Source organism: Acyrthosiphon pisum, chromosome A1, assembly GCF_005508785.2.
Source record: "Acyrthosiphon pisum isolate AL4f chromosome A1, pea_aphid_22Mar2018_4r6ur, whole genome shotgun sequence".
NCBI classification, from domain to species: domain Eukaryota; kingdom Metazoa; phylum Arthropoda; class Insecta; order Hemiptera; family Aphididae; genus Acyrthosiphon; species Acyrthosiphon pisum.
The window spans coordinates 107,022,141-107,037,541 of record NC_042494.1 but is presented as its reverse complement, the minus strand read 5'-3'; the positions used below and the strand labels follow the sequence as shown (position 1 = coordinate 107,037,541).

The window sequence follows — 15,401 nt, the reverse complement described above, 5'->3', positions numbered from 1 at the left end:
GAATAACCAGAGAACGCGCAATGCGTCAATAGATAATTTATCAATAATGAATAAAATAAAAATTGTATTTATTAAATTGTATATTTGTATACAAGTACATACCACCTATCAAATACCTATATTTTGCATAAACATTACAAATAGCCTATAAGTAATACTTATCAATGGTTATTATAAACTAGATGATTACAAAACTTGAAATATAATTATTCAGAATCATAACTCATAATTTCATACAAAAATTTTCTAAAATAGTATTAAGTAGGTAGTTATAAATTATAATAAGCGCCCAATCAAAAATATAATATCGACTGATGGTTGCAAATTCAGCGGAATATGATTTGGTCCCGAACGGGTCGTTAAAATTAATACCATATTGGTCATCAAAGCTATTAACCTACTGCAGTAAGTATGGTTATATATATATTTTTATTTCTTTATTTTTTTAATTGGTCTATATTTTATATTAAATCAAAATTGTCTATAATTCGTATCATGTACATCATGAAATTCTAGGCTCTGTGTGAAATCGTGCGGAATACATTTATCGGGCACTTACAGTATTTTGTAGCCCCTCGCGAGAGCACATCTGATGACTACGCTATACCAAGACAGGGTTGGTATCTCCTCGGCGGGGGAGACCGGTACGTCGACGAGAGACTAAGCGTCTCGCAGTTGCCGGTGGCGTGGGCCGGGATAGACGAGCTGTGGAGAAAGGGAGATGGGGTTTTATGGTGGGGAAGATGAACAACTTATACACGCACCCACACATACACAATACTCGAAGGCAGCGGCGGTGTGCGTAGGCGAATGTGTGGTCGGGGTATGGTGCACGAGGGGTGGTCGGCATGGCTAACGGACGGGGTGGTTGGTAGATGGGGGTGTGAAAAGTGCGTGGGGGTCGGGGAGGCGTAAAACTTTCTACAGCGGTGGGCGCGCAGGCCTAGCTCGCGTGCGCCGACCGTTGCGCGTACATCGGCGGCGTTTCCTTTATCGATCGCGCGCGCGCCAGGCGGCCGACCGCTCCGCTGGTCCAGTCTCTCACGGTCGTCGCCATATTGCGACGAGCTTTACACGCCGTCAAACCGCGACGTGCCCCCCACCCCCACTGACGACGACTCAAACTCCGACGACTCTGTCTCCGACTCGGCACACGGTCGCCGCACGGCAATGGACTGAAAACGGAACAAGTGCGGACACCATCGCTGCTATTCCTCCGCCTACACGTCGTCACGGTTTACGGACGGATTGCCGTCGGGACGGACGCCGCCGCATACCGAAAGAGGTCCACCGCGCACGTCCTACAGGGACGATACCAGTTATAGTAGTTAGTCGCGGTATACGGACCGTGCGCGCGCGGTGCGTCATTGAGACACTGTTCCGTCGTGCGTGTGTGCGGATCGGGTCGGGCGATACAACGTGTACACTTTAGATCACTACCCACCTCTATACAGTCATACGGGACCACCGACCGCGCGAGAGTCCATCCCGCCCGCGGAGGAATTGAGCGGCTCGGTCGACGACGCATAGAAATTTTGAATTTGGACACTACAACGCGGGTAAGTCGTCCGCGATGATGGTGATTATGGTGATGTAGTAATGGTATATACTGTGACGTGTGTGTGTGTGTGTGTGAGAGTAGTTTAGGAAGCGCATGTTGACGCGCGTGTTTACTCACAAATATAATATTATATATAGTCGCAGGCGGAGTATGACCCATTTACCGCTTTCCTCGTCACCCAACCGTGACGACGAAACCACGCGAGACGCTTGGAGGGGCGGTAAACGACGAAATCTATTGATTTTTACGAGTACATTCAGAGTGGTATAATATATAATAAACGAGAACATCAGGATAGTGTACCGCTTGTTAAAAAATACTATGTGTTTAATGATATATACCGTCCAAAGTTCAATAGTTTTTATTAATTTTGTTGTCATATAATATCGTCTCGTTGACACAACCATGACCGCTGATGCGGTTACTGTGGTCGTACCACCACGCCACGCTAGAGGAAGGCACACCCCTAGAATGTAGGTCACGCGCGGGGTCAAACGCGCTTTAAAGTTTGGTGGTGGTAGCGCGTAGGTGGTGGTGGTGGTGGTGGTGGTGGTGGTGGCGGTGGCTATGATGCGTAGGGAGTAAGGGAGGAAAAGTGGTTGTACGTGTATACGAAGAGCATTGGAATCTGGGGTGACGATGGTGATCAGGACTTTTACAAGTCAAAACACAGCGACCATAGTATTAATAGTATAATATTATATAATTTTTTTACATAGGCAGGTACCTAATTGATATCTGTCACGTGCATCGAGTTTTTTTTTTATTATTATTGTGGCTAAAACGATGAAATCCGTATAATCTAAATGGGTGAGGACAATAATTATATACGTTATGAATATTACAATTCTAGCAATCTAGCATATAATTATTAGATGTTTACACGTATTTTTTCTCTTTTTTATCCCATTAATACTCACATTCATAGTTAAATTGTTACATTACACCTACGCAATACATACAAACATGAACAAGGTTATTCGCCAAAATAAGTATCCTACCTCTTTGATTATGTTTGACTCTTTATAATATCTGTAATTTTACAGTCATACTTTTGTTTTATTATTTAAAACAAAATTGAAACATACATATTGCATATTATATAGGTACATTTTTTGTTTTTACCATTTCCATTTTTCAAAAATTATATTATATATCTACCATTCTACCTACTTTAAGTGTACGTACTCACATGCATCCATTACATACATTTATACATACATACATACATACATACATAGGCGTGAGTGCGTGAGTACGGTGGCAGCTGCAGAGGCTGCATGTGTTGCCATTTTCAAAAGGAGCCGCCTCTAATTTCGATATTCAAGAAAAAAATATTCATATTGTTTGAATAAAGAATAGTGATATACTAATATGGTATAGATGTGTTTTAAGCTTTTGGATATCTGTTTTCGTCTTTTTATTTTTATACAAATTGCCAATTGATTAATACCCATTGGCTATTACTGATAAAGTAATAAACACGACAATCGCTCCATTAAAAATTATTACACCAAACCTTAATATATACTATATTATCATAAAGATAAAAAAAAAAATAAAATAATTGATTAAAAACCTTGTTACTCTTGGGTATTCCTCGAAAAATGAGTTAGAGAATCATTATTTTACAACCCCTTTTACCACTGCCCTCCATTGGTTTTATATAATGAATGCGCTAACATTTTGAATGGCATTTTACATTAAAAATATATATTCTGCTTCTGCGGAAGAAGCCTATAGTCACACCTCACGCCTATGCAGCATACAATATTATACAGAAACAAAAAGTCTAATTTTCATACCTGAGAAAAATCAGTAGGTAACCTATCTGAGTATAACAACTTAAACTCTACTGTATCGATGAACTGTATTTTATACACAGTTCTATAATAACACGAGCGATGACGAATATTATTTTAGAAGTTATATGCTATTACGACCACCACCGGGTGAGTTATAATAATCCTATCGTCATATTATTACAAAATATCAAGTATCACAATATAATAATAATAGTAATATTATTATGTGGGTTATGGTCGTCGCAAACGTGGATAAGCCGCGTAGGCGGTAGCGATAGCTGTTGGGCATGAAGTACTATAACACGCCCGTGTATAGTATGTATGTGTATAATATTATATTATTATTGTGATGTTCGGTTTTTTTTTCTTTTTTGTTTGTTGTCGCCGCGATTCGGCCGCGTGTGTGCAAAACACAAAATGTCGATCGATCGGCCGTCGTCGCCGTCGTCGTCGCTGCTGCCACTGCCGCCTCTGCCGCCGCCACAATACCGAGTGAAGTGTTGTTCCAGACGGTGTCGGTATTGTAGGACCGCCGCGGTCGGTTATAATCATATTCGTAATTACATTAGTCTCCGTAGATGCTGTAAAATAAAATAATAAATCGTTTTGCCGTGATATTTTCTAGTATAGTTAAATATAATATATAATATCAAACTGATAATAACATAACATTTTAAGTCACTGACTAACCACTAATTTTACCTATAAAATACATATATACCTAATTATATAGTGCTAAGCGTCGATCGGCGTGTATTGGATTTCTTACCGATGGAAGCCGGCTGGATGAGCAAGCCACGACCAGTTTAAGAAAGATAAAGGTAAAACCGCGAATCCATCAAACTGGGGTGTTTTTCGTCTGTTTCGAAGGTTTGCGCCCTTTGAGTAGGTACAATGGTACATTACCTATATATACTACATTAATTGTTATATTTAAACGCTTAAACGTTTAAAAAAGAGTGTGTCGCACTGTCACGATAACGACAGTCTACGATCAGTCGTCGGACAATTACGTATAATATATACTGCACAGGGACAGATCGGGATTTCTGACTGACCGGGGAAAATTAATATTTAACGTCCCACTAGTCTTTGGAAAAAGTACAATAGACATAAAAAAAAATAAGGTTCTACGCATCATAATATACCACTGTTTTACTGTATTTATTATGAAATTAGTCAATAATTAAAATATTCAAATATACTTACGTCATCTCCACCCGAACTACTATAATAATACCTACTTGTTAAATTACTCAACACACAATTATAACACCAATATGCCTAAATAGTTTGTAGTAGGTATGTATTCATTTTTATAACAGTATTATGATATTCTATTATTATAATTTATAATGTATATTGAACTCAGTCTTGTTGTCCGATTGTATCAAAACCACAATATTGTATACCACATATTTATTATTATTTATTGGTTGTTACATTACCAGTGCTTTTGGCTTGGTGCATTTACATATATTTTCTATTCAAAATCTAATTAATGTGTATTAGTGTACTCGTTTCATATTATACATAATATGTTGCCCAATTTACGCACCCATTCTAAGTTCTTACGCATATTAATAAATATTTTTTTACTTTTACAATATTTTGTTTATAAATCAAAATAAATATAATCTTAAAGTATTTTGTAATATTAATACATTAAACAACGTACAAAAAGTATGATTCAGTCGTTATGCCCACTTACAGTACTTTCATACATATTTAAACCTCTTGAAAACCCATTTTTAACATACGTGGCTCACTCAAAAGACTTTGTTGAAAAAATATCTTTACTCACTCATACCTACCTTCTTCTTTTACAATATTTTATCATTTTTACGTAACTACTGGAAAATTCATAAGCTAACCTTTAAAAGTACCATATATTCATATATCTATCTGGAACGGTGTTGTATGAAACTTTTTGAATTATTTATACTTTATTATCGCTCCCTTTTTTCAGAATCTTTAAAAACCGATTAATATAAATTAATTTCACAATATCATATCTAATAAATATTTAATCCATATTTAGTCCATTTAATCCACTCATGTATATTATTATGCCAATTTTGCAATGTTTTTGCATAATTGTAGCTTAATGTTTAAGCCTTAAACGCCCCTACCCACTACTTATTAATGCATATTGAAAAACAAAATCATTATCAATATTACATTGGCACATTGCATATTTTGAGAAGTACCTATGTAACGTGTGCACATATTTTATTATTTTTTTATTTTTTTATCAAATCCTAGGCGTGGACGTTAGGTGTAGATTTATAAAATGTGATTATATTTAACTACCATGTACACAGTAGGTAAACTCAACTATAATTTTATGGTTATGAACCATGAAAGTGTTAAATCTGAGTGCTAGAGGAGGGATTCAGCTAATCGAAGATTAATTAAATCTGACAGATTATAGTATAGCTGGTAATACTAAAATTAAGTGGTATAAAATCAATCTAAAATAATAAAATAATTTGATCTGTATAGGCACCTACTACCTACTCAATTTATTGGAGCATAGTAAACGGTCGTGCATGATTTGATATATGATCAAAGGTGGGCATTAACTAGTTAAAAAGTTAAAGCTAAGTTAAAAAGTTAATTTTTTTTAACTTTTTAACTTAATTAGTTAGTTTATTTTCTAATCAACTTATGAACTTAACTAGTTTAATTTACAGTTGAAATAACTTAGCTTTTCTCAGTTAATTTTAAAAAAATCCATCGAGTTGAAAACATTTTGAAATTTTTCGCTTATACGTAAATATTACTATATCAGTATAAAATAAAAATAATCCAATAGAAAAATACAAACATTTTCTTGATCATATAATTAATTTGTGTATATTAATATATTTTATTAAGTTGTAAATTATATATTACCTATGCGAGTTGCAACTAAAAATGTTTTTAAAAAATTAATAATTTAAATTACAAATTGACAATTGTTATGTTTTAATGTTATATAACTTATATTAGGTATAACATTGCTATATGATATAAAAAAATATATTTGTTAAATTATTAATTTGAGATGAGTATAGTTTAAATAATAGTAAAGTAAAAGTAAAAAGGTATACGCAGTGTACATTATGATAAAAGTTCAATAAAATTGTTTTTTATAATTTATAAATTAGAAACTAAACATTCACTCTTTATGTGATTTACATACTAATAAAAAAAAATAGAATAACTTTTTTTAAACTGAGTTAAGTTAGTATTTTTTTCTATATTAACTTTTAACTTATCGATCTAGTGTCCTCTTAAAAACTTAACTTGAGTTAATTATTTTCATTAACTTGCCCACCTTTTTATATGATCACTGTATACTGGCAGGGTCGGATTGACGGCAGTAGAAGCTGTGTTGTTCCACAGAGCCCCCACATACATTTTAAAAGTCCCGTGGTTAGTCGATATAAATAAATTATCGGGTTTTCATTTCCGGCAGTTCCATACTTTCAAGTTAATTATTAATCACTAATTTATATTCATATGTATATGAAATTAAATTAAATTAAATTAATAAATGATTTAGTTATTATACTAATTATAACACAGTATAAACTATAAATTATAATATGATATGAATTATCCCTAGTTAGTTAATAATTGGCTATAGAACTAATTATGTATACCTATGTACAACTCATCCAATTATCGAACTATCCGGGATTCATTGATGGCATTAAGTCGCACTGTCACTGAGGCTCCAAAGTACCGTCTAAACACACCACTGAATAGGATAACACAAACATTTTTCACAAAGCCCCAAAATTACCAAGCTCGGCCCTGATACTAAGTACACTATTACGAGTACAACGAGTACAACGAGTACAACACATACACATACATAGTATAATATATTATTAAATACAGTGTAAGTATAAGTACACACGGTGCAAACAAATTGGTCGTGCAAACTGTTTGTTTTCCGAAGATGAAATGGCTACACCGCGGTACTTACGCGGGTTTCTCGTTGTTGACACTACGTGATGTTTAAATACTGCAACCACGAGGCATAATAATATATATGACAATACAATTTAGGTATAACGATCATAATTTTTAGTGTTTTGGCGTGACGTATAGATATAATAATTTATAATTTATAAGCATTCTAATGTTGTACGCATACCGCGTTGTATAAAATCGGAACAGTATATATAAATACCTAGGTAGTAATACCTATATTAGATACCTATATTGTATAATTATCATAACGGAAGCTGTGGAGAATAAAACAATAAATTATACTATTTTAATGTTTATCAGATAAATCACACAATGCTGATATAACATAATATTATCTCCTATATAGGTACTTACATCATTCACATAAAATGACTGCTAAGCGCACGTTGCTATTCGAAATTTAAAAATAATCACAATTATATCTCATATTTAAATATTTCAATTACTGCTCCTATACCTACACATTATCTGAATTCATCTATAAACTTATTATATCCACGAACTCTAAACTTACTTTAGATATCTTATTACTGAAGAATGCATGCGTTCATGCCACATGTTTTTTTTAACTCTTCGTCTTTTTGGTTCTTTTATCATCATGATATAAGTCAATTTCCAGTAACTCGTTGTTAAAATGTGTTTATTCCAAAAGTCTTTTGTTGTTTATATATACCTACAGAACAAATAAATACATTCAACGTAATTTAACCTACAACTCGTTTGTTTTGAAGCTCTGGTTGTTTTTCCGTGCGTCTTTACATTTCTGTGGTAGGCACATTAAAGTAAATACTTATATTATGCGAACATAGTAGGACCTATATGGCTATATATAAGGTTAATATAACGTATTTTATTATGTAAATCTACCTACTTATATAGTCCATGTGTTCGTTGCATATTGCATATGTATACGATTCACATACTTACTAATCTTGTAATAAACATAAGAATATTTTTATTATTATTATAATATTATATTTTAACTGAGAATTTGATTCTAACTAAGACAATACCGTCAAATTCAATTAATTATAAATCCCGAGGCCAAAGAAATTATATGTATACATAATACTATTAATACTCTCGATTCAATTTGCATTTATTTTGCACTCTCCACGGCGTCATCGCTACAGCAGCTCTCTTGGGGTTGATGGTTGAATACATTTCCAATTCACCGAGTCGCAAATCTTTGATCCCGTGACTCGTTTATAGTTCACTCGTTGAAAAAATAATATATTGACGAAAGCCCAACTTTTTGATTATATACGTGCTTTTTACCCCAGTCACAATAATTAGGTTTTATTTTTTTAATAACATAACATAATATAAATTATAATATTACTTTTATATGAGAAGTTAGGCTCGTGTTGCTTCTTGATGCGTAATGCGTATTGTTATATTTTCCACATACATTGCAGGTCACACTTGTATCCAAAGTAGCGATTTATCAATGCATCTTCTTGATAATGGTTGTCGAGACATGACAGCATTTTATAATACATGTTCTCCCTCACCTAAAAAAAATGTAATGTGACGCGTATAACACTATGGTATAATATACGTTTTGATTCTGAAATGTCACATGGATCACATAAAGTATCTAAATAGCTTCCGGCATGATAATATTATATACTCGACCATCTGTAGGCACCTACCTAAATATAATATTATGTTATCGGAATAAAATTTAACATAGGTGATTTTACATCTTTAGTTATTAACGTATACGAAACTTTCTTCAACATGGTATTAACATATTTTCTGAAATAATATTATATAATTATTGATAACAGATAGCCGTAATTTAACGACTGCCAATAATTGCCGTTTTATATCATATATAAACTGCAATCATACATACATTGTAACTATAATAAAATTATTAAAATTTAAAATTATTATTACGTATTTACGTAGTACCTACAACAGCAATATTTTAATACTATCAGATATTATGTATGATAGAGTTCATTAAATAAAATAGTGAATTATGAATGAATTTATTAGTGTACTCTAAGTAATTTTGAATGTATCCATATAATATATTATATTATATAAGCCAGTTGTGCAAGTAAATTAGTGTATCTATATTCTAAGTAAGTACCAAGAACTATGTGAGACGTAGTAGGTTTAGGGTTGATGGATATTCAACTAAAGGTCACATAATCTCGTATGCATACGGTAAAATGTGTTCAAACAATCCACATCCACACATCCTCAATATAGAGTCTATAATATAGACCAAGACTGTTCTATTTTATTATAGGAAATCTTCATCTTAGGATTCGTAATACATAATATAATAAAATATTTATAATACCATGTTGGCGATTATTGAACGCTGACATAATATAATATAATACATTTATAATAATTATATAATATTATATACATTTTAGATTCTGAGCGGAGCGATGAATATATTGATTTTATAATGATGTATATTTTGAATTGTTTTTGGGATGTCTACGGTCATATTCCATTCCCCTTTTTTTAGTTTTGTTTTCTATAAGTTCAATAAATTGTATTCGTTAGACCAAAAAGCTTGAAAATTTAATACAAGGCCCTTAATACGTTTATATACATTGACTTAAAAATAATGTCTACCGGAATGTCAAATTTAATTTTTATGAGCGTTTGGAGTTCAAATTTTTACAACATTGGATATTCTCTCGATTTCTCATGTAGTGATTCTATTAAAAATCAAATAACTGTAGATACTTCAAATTTACCTCATAATATGTTTATTTTATCAATTCCTATACTTGATAAAATGTTCATAATATTTTGACTCGTTTTGAGCTGTCTACGGTCATATAAAAGTCAATAAAATTTTAATTATTGGGTCAGATATGTGATAATTTATTACACGGCTCCTGATATATTATTATAATAGCACTTAAAAAATATTAAAAATAAATAGTTACAATTTTTTTTAAAAGTATTTAAAGCTTGAATTTTGACAACATTTATCAAATTTAAAATTTAAAAATATATAAAATGTTAAACTTTTAATTTTTACAGATAAGGATTAAAAATCTAAAACAAAGTTCCACGTAAGTAGTTAATTTTGTAACCAAAAAAAATGAAAAATATAAAAATCCAGTTTTATAGTTATTTTATGTTCAAACTTGGAGGAAATTACATATTAAATAACCAAGAATAACAACTAGACTGACAAACCGTCTCCACTCAGAATCGTTTTTTTTTTTATATAATGATATTATTGAATTCAAATGTAATACCATCCATTAGAATGACACGCTTTTTTCAATAGTAATTTTAATTTTCGTATCATTTTTTTTTATTTTCATATCAATTTCGACAGATAGGTATATTATATTCATTTTGAGAGTTAATAAAATAATAGGCATAATGAAAAAATGACCAGAAATTGTTTGAATTGAGAAGTAAGAAGAAAAAATAAAATACTAAATAAATTAACCTAGGGAAATTATAAGAAAAAGCACTAATTTAAAGATGGGTCATATGATGGCACATTAAAAATACCAGTACCTACCTGCATAATAGCTCAGTAGTGTGTACGGTATACGAATACAATATATTATCAAATAATACACAAACCGATGTGATTACTGATTTATTATCCCGATGAAAATGTGGCGTTTAACATTTAATAATATGGTGTGAACGAAAATCGGTATACGAAATTACACATTTAACATTTTATCGGCTGGTTGCGATCAAAATATTATGGATTACACGCGTGACGTACACGAAATTTAAAAGTACATTAAACATGTTTACCCTTTCAAACGAACACGCGTGTCTTTGTACACCCCAAATATCATATAATGTGGCAGGGTGCACGCCAAAACGGCTATATTAAGTTATATTATAATAACATGTTGCAGAGATTTTCGTTTAAATCAAACCACCCATATTCAGACGAATCTATACGCGATGATAAACTTGGTATATTTTTTCACTCGATATGAAAATTTCTATACTACCCGAAAAGTGCAGATTGTATACAGTGACGTAGGTATTAATATATATATACATTACACATAGATACTAGCTCAAGAAGAGCATCCGAAGCTGAGAGGGCACTCGTCGAAGCGAGTGTATACCTTATATATATATAATTATACGCATAGGTTTATAAAACAATAGGATTTTACGTCCAACAATGAGAGGGTCCAAGTGTGATTCACCACGTGGTATGAGAACAGCACACACACATTGGTTTTTATCACACTTCAAACCATATCCCATCTCCGTAAAAACAATACGCATCAAATTAAGTATGTACGTGTGTGTTACTATACTATTACTAACAGCGGTATGGCTATATTTCGTGACTAATTAGTATAAGCCCTTCGGCGACGAGAGTATGCGAAAATATATGTACGGCAAAATTCGATGTAATTAAAACGTCAGATTATAATTATGATCCATCTATAGATATGTACAGGGTATAATAATATTATTCGATGACGATAATCATATATAAATTTCGATTTATACCACGGAGGGTAGTGCAAGATACAAGATATTCGCCTCGGGGTTTGAGCGGACTATAATAATATATGCATCATACATAATATTATAATATTTTCTCGATTCGCGGGGAGAGCTGTTCGGTTTTTTTTTAAGCGAATATAAACGTGCGCACATGGCCAGTGGCGGCAGCGTCGTTTCCCGGCCCGTTTTGAACGGTTAGTGCGGCCCCCGGGTGCGGTTTTCCACGTACGCGCGCGCCTGTGCAGAAGCGGTGCTGCCAGTTTAATCGAAAAATCGACCGAGGAAATCGCTGTTATAATATTATTATATTATACGTATTAGACCCCGAGAACGAAAGTGCGTGCGCGTCAGTTCACACGTTTCTGCAGTATTAGAAGCAGGACATAAGGACGGAAATAACGGAAACGTGAGTTCTCATTACTCACTCGCAACGTGACATATCGTTTAATACATCCATAATCTATAGAATATAATAACAATAGTCGCGTTCACAGCACTGCAGCCGTCCTAAATCTTTAGACGACTAGTTTTGTAAACTAAACAAATCTTAATTCGCCATCATAAACGATGGTTTGAAAATCCCAAACTCAAATCTTTCATTTTTTAAAGTCCATATTATAACCGACGACATTAAATCAAACTATCTGGGTTTGGATACTATTGAATGATCAAAATCCTGGGGGTTTTAAATCTTCTAGTTTCGGGGAAATGGAAAAATAAAATCGTTGCCAGCGGATAATATAACCTAGTGGTGGGTTACATTTGAGTTATGTATATTTGTATACCTCGCACAACCAACACTTTTCACCATCCAACACATATTTTTGCTACGTATTTAAACATGAGGGTTTATGATGTTTTTTAATTTTTTAAGCAAAGAAATCAAGGTTTGATGACGTCTCACTATGTGTGCAACTACAATAATAACGATAATACTCGTAATAATCATATAATAAAGTCATTAGTCATAAACACTTATGAAAATAAATTAGGAAATCGAACACATTTTTTGTTTCAAAATTCTCAATATCCCATCGAATGCGTTTATTAACGTCATATGTTACCATATTATTTTGTTATTGTGATGTCTCTCATAATTCAGTTGAGAAAAATCTACGAACACGTGAAATGCGATACGGTATAATATATTGTTTATGAAATTATGCGGAGCAGCACAATACTCGTGTAACTGTGTGAGGTGGACAGTTATTATTGTTTTATCATTATAAAATCTATCATATCTTCGGGACGCTATTATTTGAATAACAAACCGTATAGCAATAATATTTTCCACAAATCCAATTACACGTATAGTTTCATATTTTTCTCCAATATACGATTGTCAATCTTATAAAGATCATTAGGATTTACGAGAAACTACCGAATAACATATATTCTAACGTGCAATTTCAGATTTCAAATGATCAATCATTTTTAGTAATACGTACACTATAATAGGTACACCTCATTTATGAATAAATACAATTTTTAACTCTTATAATTATATTGTAGACGATGTATTATAATTATTATTATCATTATTCTTACGGACGTATATACTTCAGATAATCATATTGCCTACATCGATTGATTTTTAGGTAAATCGTTAAGTTGGTAAATCAAGTGTTTTCGTTAAACGATAGTCCTGAAAGACAGGTCCTTTTTTTCACGAAGCCCTCGTCGATAATAAAATATTTAATATGATTTGATACCACCTTAACGGTATTTATCGATTTGTTTTATAATAATTATATATGTCAGTACAATTCGATATACAAAGTGCTCCACCAAGCATGCTCAACCACATTTTTTCTTTGAAATGAATTCTAATTTTTGGAATTTTAAATTTTTAAGCAGCGGGTATACTTCACGATCGTATTTTCAATTACTTAGATTGTTTTTACACTATTCAAGGAATGTCCTACATAGGACTGTTACGTCCAAACTCTTGTCGATATATTGATGCATATAGGAATGAAGACGTGATGTATATAGATCAAATGTGTATTTATTTAATATATATTTAATAAGAAAATACAATAGTAAGCTATAATAGAGTGGTGAGCGGTGTTTCTGAAAAGTGATCTCAGCTAAGACAGTGACAGATAAGACCTCCAAGTGTCTTGAGTATCCCTAACTGTCTGACCACTTGCTAACCCATACTGTAACCATCTGACGAGTTCTTCTGATGGTCTCCCTTATATATCCTTAAGGGTGGTGGTCGTGGTATTGGTGACTTTTCTGTATACAAGGTGGAATTTAGGTATCGTTTAAGTATAATTTAGTATTCAGGTCGATTCGTATCCTATCTCATGGATGTCGAGACTTTTCATAAAAGAGACGTGTGACAAGACTTTTATAGTTTGATTAATTGTAATACTGTGTTCACGGTAGTGAACCCTTTTCGCAATAACTTCAGCATGCCTATGATATCAATTGCCTAATTAATTATGTCACCACACTATTCCAAAGGTGTGCTATATTATACATATTTTATAGGAAACGTAACAGTATCACTAATTTATTTTTCTCGATTAGAACAATCCTTTTTTGCAACAATTTTTGAGGTGAGTGATTTTTTTGAACATTTGACTTATTATATTATAATTTTATAGGTGGTAGTAAAATGTTCATGGATAATTATAATTTTAAAGTCAGCATAGTCTCCATACCTTCAAAATCTGTTATCGGGGCACAATATTTTCTTTATCACACAAAGCTAAAAAAAAATTCAAAAACTACTACCTAGTTCAAATTTTGATTAGGATACATCAACATTTTCAAAAAAATGTACTTAACAATTTACCGAAAAAAGAGTGTTCCTCATTTTAAGAAAATAAGTTGATATCGCCACTGGGTACTCCTTAAATGAAATAGAAAATCTAAAATATAACCCTTTAGTTTATTATTTAATAGTTCCAAAAATCAGAATTTGAAAAAAATGCATTATTAAAGGAAAAATAGGAATGAACATTCTTAGGTGTAAGTGATTGTACATTATATATATTACGGTCAAAAGCCAAAATCGGGCAAACCTCAGAAATGCCCGGGCAAAACGCGAACTGCCCACAATCCTTGGGCAAAATGTCATATTTCGGCTTTTGACCGGGCAAACCTAGTTATGGCCAACCTCATTTGGGCAAAACCGTATACTGACTTTTATCGTAATGGCAAAACCGTAGTGTCTTATATACGTTCTATAATATTAAATATAAATAGTGATTTTTGTCGTACGAATTTATTACGATTATAAATGACCCCACGTATCTTGTTAATTTATCGTTGTTATCGTATTTTATCAACTCGTTACCTACATTAAAGGTACACAAAATAAACCTTATCTAAATGATACAATATTGTACCGTTGTTACTGTAGTTAGGTTATTTTTCGTATTTTTGTGAGCTTATATTAGTACGTCTTTAGCAATGGCTAACGAAATGTGTGTGTCTGATTTTAAAACTAAATTTGAATTAAAACTTAAAGAAATTACAAAAAGTTAATGCAGTGCTCTAATAAGCGATACAGATATGATGAACTCATAAAAGAGGTAGAACAAGCG

The 15,401-nt window shown here is 32.5% G+C and overlaps 1 protein-coding gene across 3 annotated transcripts in view; it reads left to right on the top strand.

Moving 5' to 3' along the window:
• Positions 1-1,022: 1,022 nt before the first annotated feature.
• Positions 1,023-15,401, top strand: part of LOC100164099 (synaptotagmin 1) — a 51,226-nt gene continuing 36,847 nt past the window's right edge. For 2 of the 3 annotated variants that reach the window (XM_016804391.2, XM_001944678.5), the window contains exon 1: positions 1,023-1,559. The gene's annotated coding sequence lies outside the window, so the exon portion shown is untranslated. Of the gene's footprint in view, positions 1,560-3,779; positions 4,188-15,401 lie in introns of those variants that run through there. The other variant, XM_008184918.3, reaches the window with a different exon arrangement.